Source organism: Taudactylus pleione, unplaced genomic scaffold (genome assembly GCF_031769625.1).
Source record: "Taudactylus pleione unplaced genomic scaffold, aTauple2 ptg000012l, whole genome shotgun sequence".
NCBI lineage: Eukaryota > Metazoa > Chordata > Amphibia > Anura > Myobatrachidae > Taudactylus > Taudactylus pleione.
The window spans coordinates 22,045,276-22,067,500 of NW_028284415.1; the positions used below are offsets into that span (position 1 = coordinate 22,045,276).

Consider the following 22,225-nt stretch of genomic DNA (forward strand, 5'->3'; position numbering starts at 1 on the left):
TAAAAATGTAAAATCAAGCGCTCGCTCGTATGTTCGCTCGCAGCTAATCTTCCGCCCCATAGTCTCCCAACCCCTCCTCTAGCTAGCGAACGTTCTCAATGTCAATAAACTTTATTATTGTTAGTGTGTGTCATTGATTCCGCAGAATACGTACGGTTGGACCAAGGGGATGGTTGTTCAAAATTAAAAGTTGAATGCTACTATTTTGCGTTTTTTTATATGAATATTTTTCATCTTTTTTATTAATATTTAAATTAGCTTACGCATGTCACTGCATCAAGCCTATCATAACTCACATTATATTTGTGAGGGTGTAGGTCACATGACTCATACAATAACCAATAGAATGCTTTCTGTTAATTTACAAAGTACATTAGCCAATCAAATTTTTTCTAGGACCTTTATTAAAACTGTTTGGTGTAAAAAAAATCATTGCCATCATGAAAGCCGCAGCTTTTTGCCGCAGAGAACTCCTGGTCCTCACTGATGTGATGGTGCGGCGGCGCCGCCTGCGTAGGATCGGATACCGCTGAAATATCGGACAGTTGGAAAAGCGGTGGTCCGATCTCCGGCGCCTATCCCCACGCCTGTTGGACAATTTGCGTCAGCAAATCATGGAAAGTAAGTGTTTTTTAAAAAATGTAAGCATACCTGCGTGTGCATGTTTCCCGTATAGCCCTGTTTCTTTATTTTGGACATACCTGCGTGTGCATGTTTCCCGTATAGCCCTGTTTCTTTATTTTGGGCATACCTGCATGTGCATGGTTCCCGTATAGCCCTGTTTCTTTATTTTGGACATACCTGCGTGTGCATGTTTCCCCTATAGCCCTGTTTTTTTTTTTTTTGTGTGTAAATTTTGGAATCAAAATGTAAAATATGTAATAATATAAATTTTTCAACATCATTTAGGGGCTGAGCGCAGACTACGACGTCTCCAACGTCACCGACGTCTCCAACGTCACCGACGTCGGGCTCGTCCCCTCTCTCCCACTCCCACCCAAACATCCTCTCCCCACTTTTCCCCAAATTCCCCCTCCACCCCAGACCTTGCAGACCGTGAGGCCCTTCCCTCTCCTCACACTCCCATCCCTCCAACTTCACCCTCCCCTCCACCCCCCCTCTTTTCCTCACCCTCCCCTCCACCCCCCCTCTCTTTTCCTCACCCTCAACGTCTTCCCAAATCACCCCTCCTCACCGTGCAGCACTGGCCCACCTCTGAGGAGGACGATTTCGGGGCACCTGGCCCAGGCAGCATTAGGCCCAGTATGTTTCCCTTTTAAACTATGGTTGCTTTGGCATTTTTTGATTTTTGGGTTATGTCCTTTTGCCTGTGCAGTTCAAAATTGTAACGTAGTTCTAATGTTTTGGATATATATCTCGGTGAAACAATGTCTAGGATGTTTTCCCCTTACACATATGACACATGTCCAAACACTCATACTTGTGTCTTTCTTGTTCACGGTAACAACAAATGTAGTATTTTTGCGTAGTTGTCCCTATTTTGTTTTGATTTTTTATGTCAAATTTTTTTTATCTTTTTTACAACAATCTTTGCGTTTTGCATTACTTTTGTTTTGTAGATGTTTTTATCCTCGTTTTTTGGTAGTCTGATTTTTAAGTAGTTTGGTAACATATAAATTAAGGTGTCATTTTAGCAATCCCCACATTTTTTTTAAACCCTCAGAGGACCTGAGGCGGAACGAAGAAATGTATGCCAGCTTGCAGAGCTTGAGGGGCCATGTAGTTGGCATGCTAGTGGTCTTGGATCACCTGTTGGCGCTCCTTCGCCACAAATATTTTTGTTTTACCAAAAAAAAAAAAATTTGATTTATTTAAGTCTCATTCCTTGTCTGAAAATCTTAGATTGTGGAACCTTACATAAGTCTACTATTTTACCATGATGTTTTAAGTAATGAAAATTGGATTGTAGAAAGCTCAAGTAAGTATGTAAGCTGGCACATTAAACACCTAACAATACCAATAGGGTTGTAGAATTAACAGCAACAATAGTGTGTTCTTTTTTGGGGGTAACGTAAAAATTAAACCAAACCTGCTTAGGCCTACATTGGCAAACAGACTGATTCACCATAATACCTTTGGTGTTTGTTTTTAGCGACAAAGCAGGGTCAAAAAGATTACAATTTAACACATTACAGGATTAGACATAAAGCAAGTTTGCCTTTTTTGGACCAGGTTACACTTTCTTATAATTTACCCAGGAAATGTTTGTTTAACGGTAAAAAAAAGTTTAATGCACACAAATAATAAACACCAAGTGATTTGTCACAATCAAACCACACAATGAAAACACACAAAAACCCAAAACACACCCAAAACAACAAAAGTAAAACAACAATCAGGAACTGTTTGAAGAAGTAGCATGCCAACATGATTCCACAAATGAGGCGAAGAAATCATTGTTCCCGAAGTTATATCCAATGTGTCCACATGAAGTCAGTTTTTGGGATCAGGTACTAGGCATCATTTTTTAGGGTAATTTTATGGAATAAAAGAAAAAAAAATTAAAATTGAACATTAAAATCTTACATGTCTACATTGTACAAAAAAATATATTTTTGGAGCCCGCACAGGAAAAAACAGAAAAAAGGGGTAGTATAATAGACCTCCTGGGTGTATACAAACTACACCCATAGGATGGAGTGGTATATATCTCTATTGGACCAACTTATATAGTATTAATGGTATTCAATGATGAGGAAGATGTGGATTTTTGAGTTGGCGGTGCTCCCCTGAGTCAGAAGGATACACAGTATGTAGGTATGTAGAGACAGAAAAGAAGACTCTGTGTTGGGGGCACTCAATTATTGTATCAGTAGTAAAACTAGTGATACTAAAACTTAACTTTTAATATAATTAAATATAAAATAGTAAATAATCAACAGTACATGACATACAACATACAACACAAAAGAATATATAGTGTATTTCGTCCACAATATCACTCAGATAGGTGGAACAAATTGTGCATATAGCACTGATAAATGATGTGAAAATGAGCTAAGCTGAAATAAGCTTAACCGCAGGCGAATAATAATAAGGTATTAGAAGGTCAATCGACTGAATTGTCAAAATTAAGTATGTAACTAGGAAGAGATTTCCTAATGTTACATACAGCCAAACTTTTGCTCACCTAAGTGAGCATAACAAATCACCAAACAATTGTTCACATAGACAGGCATGAGAAGAATCACTGTACCCAAGGTAATGGTGTAAATTACTACATATAATTCTGACACAGGCATCAACAGAAGTTTGTTATATATAATCTGTTGAAAAAAAGATCATGTTATTAAACAGCACCTACGTAATGTTAATAGGCGAAGTCTATGGATCATCGGAAGCATGCAAAATGAACTTTAAAACATGATACTCAAAGTACATGTCTTATAATCACTGTGTCACCTAAATTGGGAAATAAGTTGCATGCAGTAATTATAAGTTGACGTTTTATACAGAAGTATATGCGCTCCTGAAAGTTGTTCTAAAAAGGGGCCCAGACATTTGTCTCCCCCGTTTCTGCTGTCACTGTGTCATGTAACCAGAGGACACGGGATGAGAGAACGGGGTTTGGCAGCTGGTAGTAAGGAAGCAAAAGGGCACTTCTGCTGTCAGTGTGCACAAATTGTCATTCCCCTGATATCAAAATGACATTGCAGGGTAGGTACAAGAGGCAGACTGATGAGAGAGTGCGGAAGACAATTTTCATATGTATAATGTCTACATTGTGTCAATTAACTTAATTTGGGTAAATAATTACCTAAAAAATCTGGCCACAATGTCATCGTGTATGGCCCTCCCATATACTGACCTCCGACCAACCTCGGGGGGCCATCCTCAGGCAAGGCATCCTCTGGCTGCATTGGGACACCACTCCTTATGGTGATGTTGTGAAATATCCCACACAGGACCACAATTTTCGAAACCATAGCCGGCAAATACATGAGCTCGCCACCAGAGCGGTGGAGGCATCTGAATCGGCCTCTTAAAAGGCCGATACAGCGCTCCACCACCTGCCTGGTGGCTGTAAGTGCGGAATTATACTCGCTTTGTGGCCCTGGTGTGGGAACCAAATAAGGAGTGAGCAGCCAGGGCGTGCAAGGGTAACCACTGTCTCCTGTGAAAAAACGAAAACAAACATCAGGACCATTGTGTAACAAGCTTTGCATTGGTTTCAACAGAAGGTGTCAACTTACCCAGAAGCCACGCATCACCAGCTTGTAGGTTGTCTAATTTGTGCCAAATCCCTGATTGCCGGATGACGAAGGAATCATGTGCACTGCCGGGGAATTTGGCATTCAGGGACAGGATCTGGAGGGAGGCATCACATACCACCATTACATTCAGTGAATGAAAGTGCTTTGGGTTCCTAAATATAGCCTTGCTGGAGGCTGAAGTGGTATGTGAGTGCCATCCACAACCCCTATGATGTGTGGGAAGCCAGCTATTTGGTAAAAATTTGCCTTCGCCACATTAAGGGTACCCATATCCAATGGCATTTTAATAAAATGATGGAGGTGTTTAAAAAGGGCCTCCATCACTGCCCTCAGGATCCTTGAAAAGGAGGATTGGGATATTCCCGCAACTATTCCCACAGTGGTTTGAAAGGATCCTGAGGCACGAAAATGTAACCGACATTAATTGAGTAAGTGGTGGTATTGCTGTAGGACTGTCAATTTGCCGTTCAAGATCACTATATTAATGAGAGAGTGTCTATGATGATTTGGGGCGGCAGACGGTATTGCCTCAATACCTCATCATTGACACGTGTTATATATATCTGGGGCCTTGCACGCCTACGAGGCCTACGCCTGGGACGAAGTTGAGGTTGGTCGGGTTCGGGAACTATGGCCAATATAATACGACCAACATCAACCTGAAATGGTAAGCCAGGTAGTTATTGTTTTAGACAAATGTGTTAAGAAAAATATACTTATCTTTTCTAAGAAATCCAAAGATGCTTACAGGCCTGGGCCATGTCATGTGCAGAACAACCTACATTTCCAAAGTAGAAAATATGTTTTAGATTAATTTAAAAAAAATAGGATTGTAAACAAATTTTTTTGGTGAAAAAATAGAGAAGGGAGCACACATTAGTGAAGAAAATAGTACGCTACATTTAGTGGTAAGAGATGATTTTACAATGAAAAATTCTAAAAACATTACTGCGCAAAATAGTACGCTACTTTTACAGTTAAATCAAGACACATTAGTTCGCTAAATAGTACGCTACTTTTACAGTTAAATCAAGACACATTAGTTCGCTAAATAGTACGCTACTTTTACAGTTAAATCAAGACACATTAGTGCGTTAAATAGTACGCTACTTTTACAGTTAAATCAAGACACATTAGTGCGCTAAATAGTACGCTACTTTTACAGTTAAATCAAGACACATTAGTGCGGTAAATAGTACGCTACTTTTACAGTTAAATCAAGACACATTAGTGCGGTAAATAGTACGCTACTTTTACAGTTAAATCAAGACACGTTAGTGCGCTAAATAGTATGCTAATTTTACAGTTAAATCAAGACACGTTAGTGCGCTAAATAGTACGCTACTTTTACAGTTAAATCAAGACACATTAGTGAGCTAAATAGTATGCTACTTTTACAGTTAAATCAAGACACATTAGTGAGCTAAATAGTACGCTACATTTAGTGGTAAGACATGATTGTTCCCAGAAAATAAACAACATTACTTTGCGAAACATATGCTAAGAACAACACATCTAATTTGTAAAATCATGAAAACAAAAACACTTACCAAAAACAGACAAATATTCCAAAGTTCAAAAACTTCACTGGGGCAATGCCAAACTAACTGTAAACCAAAAAAAAAAATATTACAAACATTTGTAAACTATTTACTATTATTTTTTACGGTGGTTTTTTAAAATACTTACTCAAAAAATCACAAAAAAATAGCCAAACAATAAAAAAAATAACCAATGGAAAAGAAAGAAGCTAGAAAAAAAACAAAATATCGCTCTGAATATGTCCACCTACTCACTAAGCCTCAAAACCACTCCAACGCCAAACCTCCAACAAACAACATGCCACATCGACTCCAGGCACACCAAGCCATAAATAGTCTTTATTTTCCTGCTCAAATTAAGGACGGACAATAGGAGCGCACAGTCAATGATGCGGCCGAATAATGCTGACGCATGTATAAAAACGTCACTGAAAAGCCAAATCGGTCTGCTGTAGTGCGACCTGAAAGTCCAAAATGACTACAGAGCAGCAAAGCAGTGGCCAAGAGGCGCCAGGTAAGTATTTCTCTTTTTTGGGCAAAAGGATTATGTTTAACAATAATTTTGGGAACATTTTACATTATAAATTTTAATCCCATTTTAAAAAAAGGTGTTGATGCCATGGAAGAGGCTGCTGTGCCTAGTAGGCCAACTAAACAAAAAAAAAAAAGGCAGCCACAATTCACAAGAAAAGAGATGGAGGCTTTGGTGCAAATGTGCAATGACAACCTGCCACAGGCAGCAAGGAATATGGGTGCAAGCCAGAAATGGAAAATGTGGGATGACATAGCCAGTGGTGTCAATAGGGTGGGTGATTTTGAACGTTCAACCCGGGAGGTCAAACGCCGGTACGTAAAAACTAAATTTTAGTAAAAAGTGTTTACAGGTCCAAATACTGCCGGAATAATGCCAACTTTTTACCCCACAGATGGAGCGACTTCAAATATCGTCTTAAGCAAAAACTGGCTGATAGGGCTAGGCATGCAGAGGGGACAGGTGGGGTCCCACCCCTGTGTCACTGGAGCTTGCAGATTTGAAGGAGATGGCCCAGGGGTGTGTGCAGGATGAGGTGGTGTTTGGCGTGTCGAACATGGATACCGACATGCCAGACTTTGCGGCTCCTCATGTTGCCCCAGGTAAATGTTGTAATGTTAACAACTCAGAAATGTGTTTGGGACAATATCTAGATTATAATGTTACGCTTTTCTCTTTTTTTCTCACAGAGACATAGGCGGATGAGTCTGCTCCAGAGGGGAGCTTTGGCCGCAGAATTTCTGCTGGCTCTGCAGGGGAGGAAGCAGTAGATCCGGCTGGGGACCCTGTGGCAGACAGTCCAGAGCATTCCCCCTCGCAGGCAGTGGACCTCACTGATCTCAATATTAAAACGGATTAGCAGACCGAGATTCTGCTAAGGATGGACGCCAATCTGCTACGGGTGGCGGACGCCCTTGAGCAAAGTGCTGCGGCCAACGTGACCATTGCTAAGGCCCTGGCGGAAAATACTGGGGCCAACGTGCGAATAGCAATGCTCTGGAGCAGTTCGTTCACCAGCACATGTTGGAGCCGGCCTCCCTTCCTGTCAGATAATCAGGACCCTCCACCTCTGGCACAACAACAGCCATCCCTCCAAATGTGCCTAGCCCTATGCCTAGTCCAGAGGCCACAGCATCTGGCCAGGCCAGCAGAAGGACATCCCGGACCCGTTCAGGCTCCCTCCCTACCCCGGCCAAACGGCGATGACAGCACTGGCTAATTTTCCCACAATCCTTCTCAGTGTTTGCCCCATATTCCTTAATGCCCAAAACCTCCCTCTCCTTTCTTATGAATTTTTTATTAATTGTGTTTGTTTGTGGATTTCAAATGCCACTTATTTTGTTTGCGTGTTTCTAAAATCATTTGTTTTTACGTTATCAAGTTTTTATTATTTCCCCAAAATTTAAAAAAAAATAAATAAAAAAAATAAAATAATGTTGAAAATCTGCACAATTCTATTGTTAATTTATTCAAAAACTGGTTAAAAGGTAATCCCGCAAACAACATTACAAACAATACAACGGAAATCTAAACATTATTTTTGAATAAAAAACCAAGGGTTAAAAACAATTTATGAGTTTTAATTAACACTTAGCAAAAAACAAAAGGACGATTGTTTTCTTGGCCCCTAAAAAATTTAGAAAAACAACAAACATGCGTACAAGACTGTTGCCCTAAAAAAAAAAAAAAACAAATTTGGCAAAAACGCGCAAATGTAAAATAAATTTGTAAGCTAATTGATTGTCTAACCCAGAAATTAGCAGCTGAGTAGTTCACCTGTCTAACCCAGAAATTAGCAGCTGAGTAGTTCACCTGCGTACGTTTTTTTGCTACTAAAAAAAGGCTATTGGCTAACCTTACAAGCATTTTTGCAATTCAAAACTGATTGTTTTTGAGGCCTCAATTGATAAATCGGAAAACAATCGATGAGCCTCGGGAAGAACGAAGAGACCATCGTCATTGCGGTAGAGAATACCAGACCACAAGCTGAGCGAGCAGTTTTAATGGAAAGTGGATCAGACAGTGACGTAACACTTGTTCCGTTCACATTGGCCGTTCACATCAGATAATTTATGTACGCCCAAAAAACGCCTCGACAACCCTGCGTTTTCCCATCTCCACCCCCGTCACCGCCCCAAAACGGACAGTTCTGTCAATCACATTTGACATGTCACTTCCTGTTCGCTATTCGACGAACGTCTGAAAAAATTATCACAATCAGCCGTATGCACATGCGCACTGTTACACCGACGCATGCGTGGTTTAACAACATCGGATGACTACGAGCGTACGACCGCTTACGAGCGGCTCTGAATGAGGGCCTATGTTTCCACATACCTTTTCCTCTCACATCTTCTTTCTTATCTTGTAGTTCAGCTATTATATACCCATGATCTGAATATACCACACTTACCTGATTCACACATGCAATCTCCCTTGAAACAAACACATAGTCAATCCGAGATGTAAAACCCATCTGTCCAATTTATAAGTTGGCAGTGGTAGTCTCCCCGTACACTGCACAGCCACATCTATAAGAGAAAAATCCATAATAATTTGATTCACTATATTACCGGTTACATCATTTCCTCCCATTCCACCACCCATTCTCCCAGCTTTCTCAATTATACAATTAAAATCACCTGCCAAAATTATGGGAATTCTTCCAGGCATATACAACTTCATATTTTCAAATAACTTTCTCCTCTCTTTTTTACATGCATATGCATATACACACACATCACCCTAAATTTCCACCCTCTATACACCAAAACACTTGAAATTCATCTACCTACTTCTACCACAGTGTAACTATCTATAAACACCTCCCTAATATTTATCAATGTTCCTACACCATCATTTTTATTTTCAACAGACCCTGACCAAATACAGTCACCCTTATCCCATCCATCTTTTTTGTATTGGCTTTGATATCCCACATTCCCAACACAAGATATCTGCCCCTTTATTTTTTAAATCATCCAACACTGCAGCACGCCTTGGTTTGCTGGAAATTAACCTAACATTAACTGTAGCAACTTTTAGACTATTGTTGCCAATATTAGAAGACATTCATTAAAGACAAAGTATCCACATTAGTCAGCCTTGGATACTTTTAGAGCAAAAAACAAGAGAAAAAAAAACACATTCTACTCTCTTCTGATATCACCCAATATCTGAGTAATCTTCCTGTCCTGCCAGTTTAGCAATTTTTATTTCTGATGAAAAAAATTAGTCCAGACCTACATAATCTGAGGAGCTGTCCATGTTTTCTGTCATCCTAGGACTTTCCTACTGCAGGAGAGGGTGGTATTAACCCCTTCTATCCTGGGTTTCTTTGCCGATCTTTACTCCTGTGCTGCTTTCTTGATGAGTACAGGTTCACTTTGTACATCAGATACTGTACTCTCTACATCTGACTCCATTCTTTCCACTAACATAGATGCAGGACCAGGACTTTCATATGAACTTTCAAATTCACTTATATTGCCAATACCTTGCTCACTGGCACTGACTGCATACTCTTTAAGCTGTTCCACACCATCCGTAACAGCTCCTGATGCAACAACTTACTGTAACACTACACAGACAACATTCTTTTCAGTCTCCTGTGGCATCATCACAGTCTGCACTCTCATATCCCAGCATGGAGATTGGCTCCTGTGCCACCTCTTGTTGTCTCACAGTCTAATTACAGACACTTCACTCATTGCAGTTCCCGCCAGCAGCTGCCTCACCCTGGTCCCTCTTCTCTTTAGCAGCTTTACATGCTGCTTCTCTTTCTTCCCATTCCTCTTCTCGCACAATATATATAGAGCGCCTTCTTGACGCTGTTTTGTAAATGCAGGACAGTTTTTCCAAGCATGTCCGGGTTCACCACATAAATCACTTGAACGATCTTCAGGGCACCTATTAGCTTCATGCCCACTTTTCTTGCAATTTCTGCATGTTTGACCTTTATGACACTCCTTTATGTGGCCATGCTCAAAACACTTAAGACAATATCTTGGCTGTTTGGAGTAAAAAAGGAAACCCCTCTCCCCCCCTATGGTGAAGTTAGCTGGAGAATGCAAAACTCCCCCAAGACTTCTACCATCTTTTATCAACTTGCACCAGTATTTAATTACACCATTAAAAATCCCAAAGGAATTATGCAAAGACTCTCCTCTTACTGAACTGCATGCAATACCTCAACAAAAAGGATTTAATTAAGGAAAAATTCATGAACCGGTTATATGCATGAACAGTAATTGGTACTACTTGACCTGTAAATAAGGGAAAACCAGGAATGCCTTCCATGATTGAATCCAAATCTTTAACACTTAACAGTTTAAATCATTCCTGTCCAGAAACAAAACTGACATCCTACAACCCCTGATTCGGAAAGTCCTGGATACAGTAGATGACGTCACTTATCTGTACATTAGCCAGCTCCTCCAGAACACTCTTCACAATATGATGTAGACCGCAAACTTTCCTTCTCATCCAAAGCCACCATTTTTAAGCTAGCAGCTAGAGCAGCCTTTGCAGATGAAACAGGCTGCATATCCTGCTGCTGTACATTGTCTTCATCAGCACAAGCACCAGAACCATAAATAGGGCAATTCCTCATTAAATGACCAGCCTCTCCACACAGATCACACTTCTTTCCTTGGGGACAAATTGCAGCCTCATGTCCTGGTTTGCCACAGTTCCTGCAACATTTCCCCACCATACACAAATCTTTAGTGTGACCAAATTTAAAGCAGTTTCTGCAGTAATAGGGCTGCTCTGGGTAAAAAAGATATCCTTTAGCCCCACCAATAGAAAAGGTAGCAGGGGATGCATCACACCCCCAATCCCATCAGGGTCTAGACGGAGTCTCACCCAAAATTTTGTCTTACCATTAAAGATGCCCACATAATTCAGTAGGCGTGTACCCCACGGACAGAGGAGCAATATCTCAAAAGGAAAGCTTTTATTTGGTCTGGCTTCACAAAAGGATCATACATATGTACAATTAGTGGCCTTTCAGACCCCATAAACAGGCAGAATCTGAATGTTTTCATAAAGGGCTCATTTAGCTGTGCTCTTACCAGTTCGTTGCATGTAAGGCAGGCATGGGCTGTATAAAAGGTGATGTCATAGGTCCCGGCAAATAGAAACTCCTGAATGCAGTACACATCATCCTTTGTAACATCCCACAAAGCAACAAGAATCTTGAACCAGGCATGTCACAGGGTCCTCCTCTGGCCAGTTGTGCTGTAGTCGAAGTGGAACCTGAAAGTATTCTTTACTCCTGACATTCTGGCAGTCTACCAGAACCCCAAAGCAGCATCCACAGATTGCCTTCCCTATAGCCCAGGGACCCCAGCCGAGGTACCCCAAATCTTCCAGCAGCCCAAGCACAGAAAACTCTGCACTTGATCTATCGCCGAGAAGCGGTAACCCATTATGGACGCGCTTCGTTCAGACCAAACTCACTCAATCAAGGAGAAAGCTACAGTACCCACCCATAAACTCTTGAGTAGCCCGCCTCCCTCCTATTGCTTGCTGCCCTGTCCAAGGTGCTTCTAGCTACTGCATTGACTGACCCACAGCAAGCCCCAGATTTTTTTTTTTTGCACGACTTTCTTTTAGCATCGATTTAGACTCTGGTTTTCTTTCCCATACTCTCTTGCTAGCTGCATGATTTGCATCGGCACCGCCTCCTGAAAGCCTCTGCCACACCCACAAGATGGCTTGTGGTCTTGCTTTCTTCGTGCCGTGTCCCTGTAGGTAATTAAACAGTGTGAAACATTCATTGAAATGCTAAGAAACCTTTCTCGGAATGTTCAGTCTCTACGGAATGTTCAGGAAGATTTGCCATGGATGGTCAAGGGCAACAGAATGTTGATACATTCTAAATTTTCAACCAACATTCTACTCTGATGTCATTGTGTTCTGATGTTTACAAGTATTGCACTTGCTTGCTGAGGTCCATTGGAGGGAGACACAGACCACGAGATGCTTTCTACCATTGATTGTCCTTGCAAATTGGGAAAAAGAATGCTTCCTGGTGGTTGCATTATCCTGAGAGAGGGAAATTCAAGCCCCTAACAAAACAATTTATTGAAAAAAAAATTGCTTGACAAAATGACTGCAACTATGAAATGATTCATGTGAACATAGTCTGCCAAATTTCTATATGTAGGACAAAGTTTGTAAAATATCCAAGTTTTCCGAATGAAAAGATGGGCAATTCAGGAGTGCAAAAGTTCAATCTCTCCCTGTGGTTGACATTGCAATGGTGCAAAAAGTGAAAAAGAGATGCAAAGGAGGAGGGAAATAAACCTAATGTGGCGTTGTGTGGGTGGCGTGGATAATCAGGGCTCAAACCATAGTATACGTTCATTGTCCAATTAATTTACCAATTTCTCTGCATCTCCACAGGAGACATATACAGTGTATTTCAGCTGCAGAAATAGGCCTAAATGGAGACCAACAGACAATACCAAAGAAACAGATCTTGTTTATGATCAGTGGTCACTTACATGAACCAAATGAAGTGTTAATAAGTACAGGCAGGTGAGTGGTGCAGCAGCATGTGGTATTCACATTTGATTGCATGACGTATAGACACGGACAAAACAGTAGTTTGTTACATCTGGACAAAAGAAAGAGAGTCATGACAGAATAGGAAAGGATCACTGGTCCTGGAAGTAATGCAGTACCAGGTCAATGCGTGGAGTGGACAGAGCAAGCTCTTCTTCCATCTCCCTGTTCTAAAAATCCATTTAATATATGGCCCCCAGATAGGGGGCGTATCAGATATTAAACTGATAAGAACAGATTTTTTATTGAAAAAGCATTCTTTATTAACATAAAGATAGCAAAAAACATACATAAACCATATATACAAGTATACTGTGTCGCAGCACAGCTTAAACCCAATACACTATCAAACATAATCAAACATACAATATAATGCATTGCAAAACATATAGCACAAGACATCCTATACTATACATAATGCTTTGCACTATTCTCTCAGCAGTTAAACAAAAGCAACAATCAACAAGGTCTATGGGTGTGGAGGAGAGGGGGAATCACAGATCTGACGTTTTTAATGAAAGAGACACATACGGTATATGGGAAGGGTGAATAAATAGAAAGACATATCAATAAAAAATCAGTCTCTGTGAAAAAGGGGGGAAGGGGGCCACTGTCCCAGTCCTTGTCACACATGGGGAGAGGGGCAGAAGAAGGGGGGTTTAGTCCTCTTCTTACTCAGGGCTGTCCATGATGGAATAGTCTCTTAGCAGGCTGTGGATCAGCCTGTGACAGTCCTGGATGGACATCCTCTCCCTCCTGAGAATGAGGCGGTTCCTGGCAAGCCACGCAGCATCCTTAAAACAGTTCATAAGGTGCCAGGCCTCCTGGATTGCCCCATAAGAAACAGTCCATAAAGTACCGAGTGGTACGAAAGGTTGTTCCTTGGCACACAGTCTCTGAGTTCATGTTCCAGGGCATCTAACAACAACTGTGCATAAATACAATCCCAAAACAAGTGCATAGATGTTTCCTCATGAGAGATGCACCAGGGGCAATGTCTGTACCTGCACAGGTTACGGGAGTGCATGAATGTCCTTAGGGGCAGACCCCCTTGGATTGCCATCCATGACATGTCCTTGTGTCTATTTGTGAGCCTTTTGGAGGCCACATTTTCCCATACCTGCTTGGCAGTTGCTGAAGGGAGCCCTGGAATAGGCTCCATAACATCTTTGGCTTTGATGAGCTTGTGGATAGTCTAAGGTTTCCATAAGTCAGGTTTAACTCCCTCCAGTTGGTGCTCCCTCACAAACTTGGACACATCCAGGTAGAACCAGGGAGTGTCCCACTTGTCCCAGGCTAGGGCCCTCCAAAGGGGTAGGAGGAAGAAGCGAGACATGAAGTTTCCTGCAGAGTTATTATCAGTCTCACACAAAGTCCTGCGGATACAGTTGCACACAAAGAAGGCTTGCAGCATGGTGGGGATATCTGGTATTCCCTTTCCACCTTTGAGGGGCTCCTTGTACATAATGGCCCTCTTAACTCTGTCCATCTTGGAGCCCCAGATGAAGTGAAACACTGCCCTTGTGATGGCCCTGCAGACCGTGACCACAGGTGGCCAGGCCTGCGCTGTGTACTGCAGTACGGGAAGGATCTCGTTGCGCTGTACAAGTGCTTTCCCTTCGATGGTAAGGTCTCTGAGGCTCCACAGTCCAATTTTTTGCCTTACAGTGGCAAGTCTTTCGTCCCAGCACTTCAGGGCCGCACCCTCTCCACCAAGCCAGACTCCCAGAATTTTGATGAAGTCTGGCTTGACAGCAAAGGGGAATGGAGAGGAGGATGACAGGTGCCACTGCCCGAACAGCATAGCCTCTGACTTCCCGCAGTTGACCTTTGCCCCTGTGGCTCGGCCGAAGCTCTCGCAGGTCTGGATGAGTGCTGTCACCGAACTCTGGCCAGCGCAGAAGACAGTGACGTCGTCCATGTACAGCGAACACTTGGCCTCTCTACAGTCTGGACCCAGTGCGATGACCCCTCTGATCTCTGGTTTCCGTCTGATGCATACAGCCAGGAGCTCTATAACACAAACAAAAAGAAGAGGTGAAAGAGGGCAGCCTTGTCTGACCCCAAATAGAATAGGAATGGGTTCAGTCTTCCAGCCGTTAACCAACAACGAGCTGTGAATATCAAGGTACATCAGGTTAACATACGTGCAAAACGTTTCACCAAGCCCAAATCTCTGCAGGACCCTACCCATCAACTCATGTGAGACACGGTCAAAGGCCTTCTCCTGGTCAAGGCTGACCAGAGTCGCATGCACGTTCGGTCCTTGATGTAATGGACCGTGTCTCTGAGGAGGGCAAGGCTATCTGCAATCCTGCGGCCAGGAATGCCGCAGGTCTGGTCCGGGTGAATGATCTGACCGATGACAACCTTCAGCCTGTTGGCAAGTACCTTGGCGAGGATCTTGTAGTCCACGTTCAGGAGAGAGATGGGCCTCCAATTTTTCAGCTCACATCTCTCCCCCTTATGCTTATACAAGATCGTGATCAGTCCCTCTCTCAGTGAAGGAAGCATTTTGCCCTCCACCACCATCTCCTTGTACAGCTCGAGCAGGTCCGGGCCAATGAGGTCCCACAGTGCTACATAGAGTTCTGCTGGGAGACCATCACTGCCCGGGGTCCTGCCCTGCCTAAAGGATCTGGCGGCAGAGTGCAACTCCTCCAACACCAAGGGAGCATCCATGGCTGCTTTACCTGCAGGATCAATAGTGTTAGTGATACCTGGCAGGAACTCATCAGACACAGCACTGTCCGTTGTCTTTGGGGAGTAGAGGTCGCCATAGTAGTCTGTGATGACCTTCATGACGCCCTCCTTCCCCTGCCTGGGAATACCGGTCTCATCTCACAGCTCAGTCAGTGACGTCCGGCCAGAGTGGAGTTTCCTGAAAAAGAAAGAGTTACATTTCTCACCCTTCTCCAGGTTCTCCAACTTGGAACGGAAGACGATGCATCTGGCTTCCTCCTCAAAGTGCCTTTTCAGGCCCTTTTTGGTCTCCTCCAGATCACCTCTCACGTCCAAGCCGCACCGTTGGAGGTCCCGCAGGGACTGCAATTGTCTTTGCAGTCCCTTGAAGTTCCTCTTCCGGTCGCATGCCTGTTGTCTACCTTTGATCTGAAAGAAACTGCGAATGTTAGCCTTAACATATTCCCACCAATCACTCATGCATTCAAAATAACATTTCATTCTTCCATGTGATAAATGATAAATAACATTTATCATTCTTCCTTCAGCTCAGCCAACACCTCCTCCCTTTCCAGCAGAGCACAGTTCAACTTCCAGGAGCAAAACCATTGCCCAGGACTCTTTGGAAGAGAATGGCCCTGTGGTCAGAGAAGAAGCAGGGAACCATAGCATGCCTATTCTGCTTCACTGCTCTAGAGGTAAACACAAAGTCAATGCGGGAATGCACCGAGCCATCGGGGCGGCTCCACGTGTAATTCATGGAGCCAGCCCCCATGGAGCCCACAGCATCCCGCAGCTTCGGTTACCATTTCTATGAGCAGTTTAGATGTCGAGTCAAGCTTAGCAGTGTTACAGGTGCTTGCTGCATCCATCCTCCTCCATGGGGCAGTTGAAATCTCCGGCCATCACTACTGCCCTAGTGGTTGCGAGCTGCAATCGCAGGGTCTGGAAAATCTCCAGACACTCATTCTTACCAGGGGGTGCATACACACAGATTAGCCTGATAGGCTCAGCTGCCCAGGAGCCGTCTACGATAAGCAATCTGTTGCAGACAATCTCCTGAACAGAATCTAGCGTGAAGAGGCTGATAAGAATGGCGATCCCCGCAGTCTTACACTCACTCCTACCAGTCCAATAGTTTGGACCGTGAGACCACTGCCGGCCCAGGTGTCTGTAGGACTTGGAGAAAGGGATAGAGCACTCCTGCAACATGTACACATCACATTTCTGAATATCTAAAAAGGAAAACACAGACTGTCTTCTAAACTTATCCTTAATACTCACATTAATGGTAAAAAGGGAAAAAGACACCATTAGTTGGGAGAGAAAAGGTTAGAACACAGAAAGTACATTTAGCTACCACTCTTGTTGGGCGGTGCTTCCTCTTGCTCAGTTGCCGGGTCTCTCTGTTGGGGCACATGCATGCAGCTCTCGATCAGCTGTTCGATCAAGCTGTCGGTACCTGGGTCAGATACTTCCTCCTCCACGAGGCTTTCCACCATCGCCTCCATTTCATCCTCCAGTGGAAGAGGGTTTTCGACCTGCTCCTCCATTTCATCCTCCAGTGGAAGAGGGTTATCGACCTGCTTGACCGCCAGCTTCTTGGAAGGATCGGGGTCTGCAGTTGGGCTGTCAAACTCCTTTCGCTTCCTACTTGACTGTTGAGTGCCTGCAGAGGGTACAAGAGGGGGAAACTCTTCCTCGGAGAGGAGAGAGACAGGTGTGGTGGTAGAGACAGTGGGATGGAGCAGAGAGCTGGAAGGTGAGGGAGGAGGGGTTGTGCCAGCAGTGGGGATGGGAGTTGCTGTCACAGTGGGAGGGGGGAGTGGGGTAGGAGGGGTGGAAAGGGAGGGGGTGGGAAGGGTAGGAGGGGGGGTGGGGTTGGCATTGGAAGGTTTCTTATCCTACTGGCACCTCTGCTGGCCTTGTCCCGACACTGCTGCCGCATAGGATTTCGCCCTATTGGGGTAGTCTCTGTAAACATGGCTCACCTCCCCGCAGAGGTTGCATGTTTTCTGTATGGGACAGTCCTTGGTATCATCACCTGCCAACTTGCACTTCCTGCAGACAACCACCTTGCAGTCTCTCCCAATGTGGTCCTTCCCGCCGCAGGTCTTGCAAATCCGTGGCTGTTCAGGGTAACTTTGAGAAATCCAGCTGATGCACCCAGGGAGAAGAACTGTGGCAGGTTCACGACTCCATCGAGGCTCCAGTTGTCCTTTTGTAGCCTGACAATGACAGCCCACTTGCCTGTCCAGAAGCCATTCCTGTCCAGGATCTTGGAGGGGTCCTTGATCACCGTGCAGAAACTGCCCAGGAAGGTAGCGATGTCCTTGCCAGGTGTATGTGGGTTCCGCATTGAAACCGTCACTCTCCTCTCTTTGAATAGGGCAATTGCCCACAAAGCGAGAGAAAGGGGATTCAGCGCTTTCAACGCTTCCCAATATCTCTTGCAAATGGCAATGGAGGCAAAGGTCACATAAAAGATCCCCTTGAGATAGTTCTGTATGCAGAGGGTTTCAGCCATCGAGAACCCCTGCTCAAGGACCATCTTCTTGCCAGAGGTCTCCGTCGTCATGTCCGGCATCTTTCCGTCCACCTCCTTCAGCTTCATCACAACGGTCTGCCTCATCCAAGGCTGGTGTACCCTTGGGCTGGGTCTTGCTGGGCTTCCCGGGTTCTGCTGCTGGGGGGGCGGTGGAGGTAGATGGGACTGGGTCGAGATGGGCCTTGGCCGGCTTCGGTCACTTCTTTGCCGCCTTCTTCCTGGCAGAGGTGGCTGGAGCATAGGCTGGAGCTGACACCGGGGTTGGGGCAGCTGAAGCCATCTCTCCTGCTTCTTGCCAGGGGTCGAAGTGGGGCTGGAGAAGGGTCTGCGCTGGTCGGAGGTCGGGAGTCGCCTTCGCAGAGGGCAGAGCAAACAAGTCTAGCCCAATGCCAGTCGAAGTCCTTCCTCGTCGCAGGGTCTGGTCGTCGGAGGTCGGCTTCACAGAGGGCAGAGCAAACAAGTCTAACCCTCTGCTACTTGTAGTCCTTCCTCATCGCAGTCGGCGGTCTGGGGGACGCTGGTCGGAGATCGGCAGTCGCTTCTCCAGAGGGCAGAGCTGGGAAGTCTCACCCTCGGCAGGTCGAAATCCTTCTTCCTCTCAGCAGTCCTCGTTCAGCTTCCTCGGCCAGTGCAGGTCCAGTGTAGCCAAAGTTCAGTCAGTCAACACTGATAAGAACAGATTTTTTTTTTTATTGAGAAAAGCATTCTTTTAAACATAAAGATAGCAAAAAACATACATACTGTGTCGCAGCACAGCTTAAACCCAATACACTATCAAACATAATCAAATATACAATATAATGCATTGCAAAACATATAGCACAAGACATCCTATACTATACCTAATGCTTGCACTATTCATTCAGTACTTAAACAAAAGCAACAATCAACAAGGTCTATGGGTGTGGAGGGTAGAGGGGAGGGGGGGTTATGCATCCATCTGCACATTATATTTACAAGCCACCATTCACTTATTCTGTAAATAGAACAAGAGTCTTTCTTTATACAACACAAGCTTTTTGACTCTTCCCAAAAGGGAATAGCATCAGTGCCTTAGGTACAGAGCAGCCCAAAAGGGTCAAACCCACAACCTGACATGAATTCAAATACCAATACACAACACTGGGGGTAGTTTAAATCACACACCAGTAGTATTAGGGAGACCTTTTTTTTTTTTTTTTTTTTTTATATGCTTTTGTTTCCTCTTGCTTTGTGCTGATCCTTATTTCTTGGTTCCTGAATATCAGCTGCACAGTGCAAAGTGCAAACATTGCATAAATTGTAACTGATGCATTCAGTTAATTTCCCATACACATCAAAACAGTGCTTTTCTTCAATAAAGGTAATGCCATACATACCAGCCTTAGGGAAATCTTGCAGACACAAAACTTCACCTTTTTTTACATCCACAAGTCCAAAAAGGATTTTTTCCACCACAAACTTGAGATACACATCCTTCCTGGCTTGCAGGTCGACCTCCAGTCGAAAAGTATTTTTAACTCCAATCATAATGCCGTCCAGAATATCACATAATCACCTTCCCGTTACCTTAGGGCCCCCTACAAGGACGGACTGAGTGCCCTCTGGCCAAGACCAAGTGCATCAGCTGCAGAACAGATTTTTTTATTGAAAAATACATTCTTTATTGACATAAAGACAGCAAAAAACATACATAAACATAACATACAAGTGTACTGCGTTGCGCCCCCCACGGATCTCTTCCTGGCTCTCTCTCTCTCTCGCCTCTTCGCCACCTATGAATCCGCCCGAGGAATTCCCTCGGACGTCACGGCGTCGCTGCTGCGCGCCACCTTTTGCGGGGCGCCGGCAGAATTTACCCGACCTCCTGGAACCGGGTCCCGGCACGAGGCCCTTTTTCCCGACCTCATCGGGACTTCCAGAGGTTGCAGTTCCCCTGTCTGCCGCCGGGTGGCGCTGCGCCGCAGGGAACGGATGAAGGGGAAGGGCCGTACCCCTTCGGCCCTGCCGGGAGACCTCCGGGGGCTCCCGCGCTGGCGGAGGGGGCTCTCTCCCCGGTCGCCCCTGGAGCCCTGGCACGGAACGCCTCGCTCGCAGAATCTCCCGTGCTCTCCTGGAGCCCTGGCCGGGCTGCCTCGCTCGCAGAATCTCCCGTGCTCTCCTGGAGCCCTGGCTGGGACGCCTCGCTCGCAGAATCTCCCGTGCTCTCCTGGAGCCCTGGCTGGGACGCCTCGCTCGCAGAATCTCCCGTGCTCTCCTGGAGCCCGGCCTGGGCCTCCTCGGGTGGGAGAAGGCCCCCCGGCCAGTCGCCTCGCTTTCTCTCTCCCTCTCCTAACAATCCGCCGGAGGGTTTCCCTCACGGGTCACGCCACCGGTGCTGCGCGCCACCTTCAGCGGCGACTTCTCCCTCTCTTCCCCGAAGCCTCGGAAGCGCAGGGCGGACGAGGGCACCCCGGTCCGACCTCATCGGGGCCTCCGCAGAGGGGAGTCGGCCTCCCGTGGACCGCCGCCCCTTGGCCTGGGGGGCCGGGGAGGGGGCAGGGGCGAAGGCCGGTGCCCGCCGGCACGGCGGCGCCCCCCGGTGGCCACCCGGTGGCGCTGCAGCAGCACCCCGGGAGGGCAAAAAATTGAAATAAAAAAAAATAGAGCCACCCGTGAAATTAAAACATTGGGGGGAGTAAGGTGCAGACCCGCCCCGACCCGCGGCGCCCCCCGGTGGACGCCCCGCGACGCTGCACCAGCAGCGCCCCGTGAAATTATTACTATTATTATTATTATTATTATTATTATTTTGAAAAAAATGAAAAACAGCCACCCATGAAATTAAAACACAGGGAGAGTGCACGGTGCAGGCCCGCCCCGCCGCGCGGCGCCCCCCGGTGGACGCCCCGGGGAATCGAAAAAATGAATAACAAAATGAAAATTTTTAAAGTAGCCACCCATGAAATGAAAACATAGGGAGAGAGTGCAAGGTGCAGGCCCGCCCCCCCCCACGCGGCGCCCCCCGATGGATGCCCCGGGAATTAAAAAATAAATAACAAAATGAAAATTTTTAAAGTAGCCACCCATGAAATGAAAACATAGGGAGAGAGTGCAAGGTGCAGGCCCGCCCGAATCGTGGACGCCCCCCCGGTGGACGCCCCGCGCCACTGCAGCAGCACCCCGGGAATTTTTTTTATTTTTATTTTTTTTTAAGAAATAGCCGCCCATGAAATAAAAACATAGGGGGAGTGAGGTGCAGACCCGCCCCGCGGCGCCCCCCGGTGGCCCCCCGGGAAAATGAAAAAAAAATAAACAAATTTGAATAGCCACCCGTGAAGTAAAAACATAGTGAGAGTGAGGTGCAGACCCGCCGCGCGGCGCCCCCCGGTGGCCGCCCGGGAATTTAATAAAAAATAAATAAAAAATTACAAATTATATGCCACCCATGAAATAAAAACATAGGGGGAGTGAGGTGCAGACCCGCCCCGCCTCGCGGCGCCCCCCGGTGGCCGCCCGGGAAATGTTTAAAAAAAAAAAAAATGACATAGCCACCAAATGAAATAAAAGCATAGGGTGAGTGAGGGGCAGAGTCGCGGCGCCCCCCGGTGGCCGCCCCGGGAATTAAAAAAAAAAAAAAAAAATTCTATAGCCACCCATGAAATAAAAGCATAGGGTGAGCGAGGTGCAGACCCGCCCCGCCTCCCGGCGCCCCCTGGTGGCCGCCACTGGAATTTAAAAAAAAAAAAATTATGTAGCCACCCATGAGACTAAAAAAAACACAGGAGGAGTGAGGTGCAGACCCGCCCCGCCTCGCGGCGCCCCCCGGTGGCCGCCTGGTAAAATAAAAAATGTAAATAAAATTGTATAGCCACCCGTGAAATAAAAACATAGAGGGAGTGAGGTGCAGTCCCGCGGCGCGCCCCCCCCGGTGGCCGCCCTGGAAAGTTTAAAAAAAAAGTAATTCTGTAGCCACCCATGAAATACAAACATAGGGAGAGTGAGGTGCGGACCCGACCCGTCCCGCGACGCCTCTGCGGCAGCACCCCGGGAAATCTGAAAGAATATGAAAAAAAATAGCCTCCCATGAAATAAAAACATAGAGAGAGCAGGGTGCAGACCCGCCTCGCGGCGCCCCTGCAGCAGCACCCCGGGA

At 45.5% G+C, this 22,225-nt stretch overlaps 3 pseudogenes; all 3 read right to left on the bottom strand.

Annotated features, from left to right (window-relative positions):
• Positions 1-12,966: 12,966 nt before the first annotated feature.
• Positions 12,967-13,139, bottom strand: LOC148542545 (U2 spliceosomal RNA; annotated as a pseudogene).
• Positions 13,140-13,540: 401 nt separating this feature from the next.
• LOC148542546 (uncharacterized) lies at positions 13,541-16,469 on the bottom strand (annotated as a pseudogene).
• A 446-nt stretch (positions 16,470-16,915) lies between these two features.
• The window catches only part of LOC148542547 (uncharacterized), a 22,438-nt pseudogene continuing 17,128 nt past the window's right edge, over positions 16,916-22,225 (bottom strand).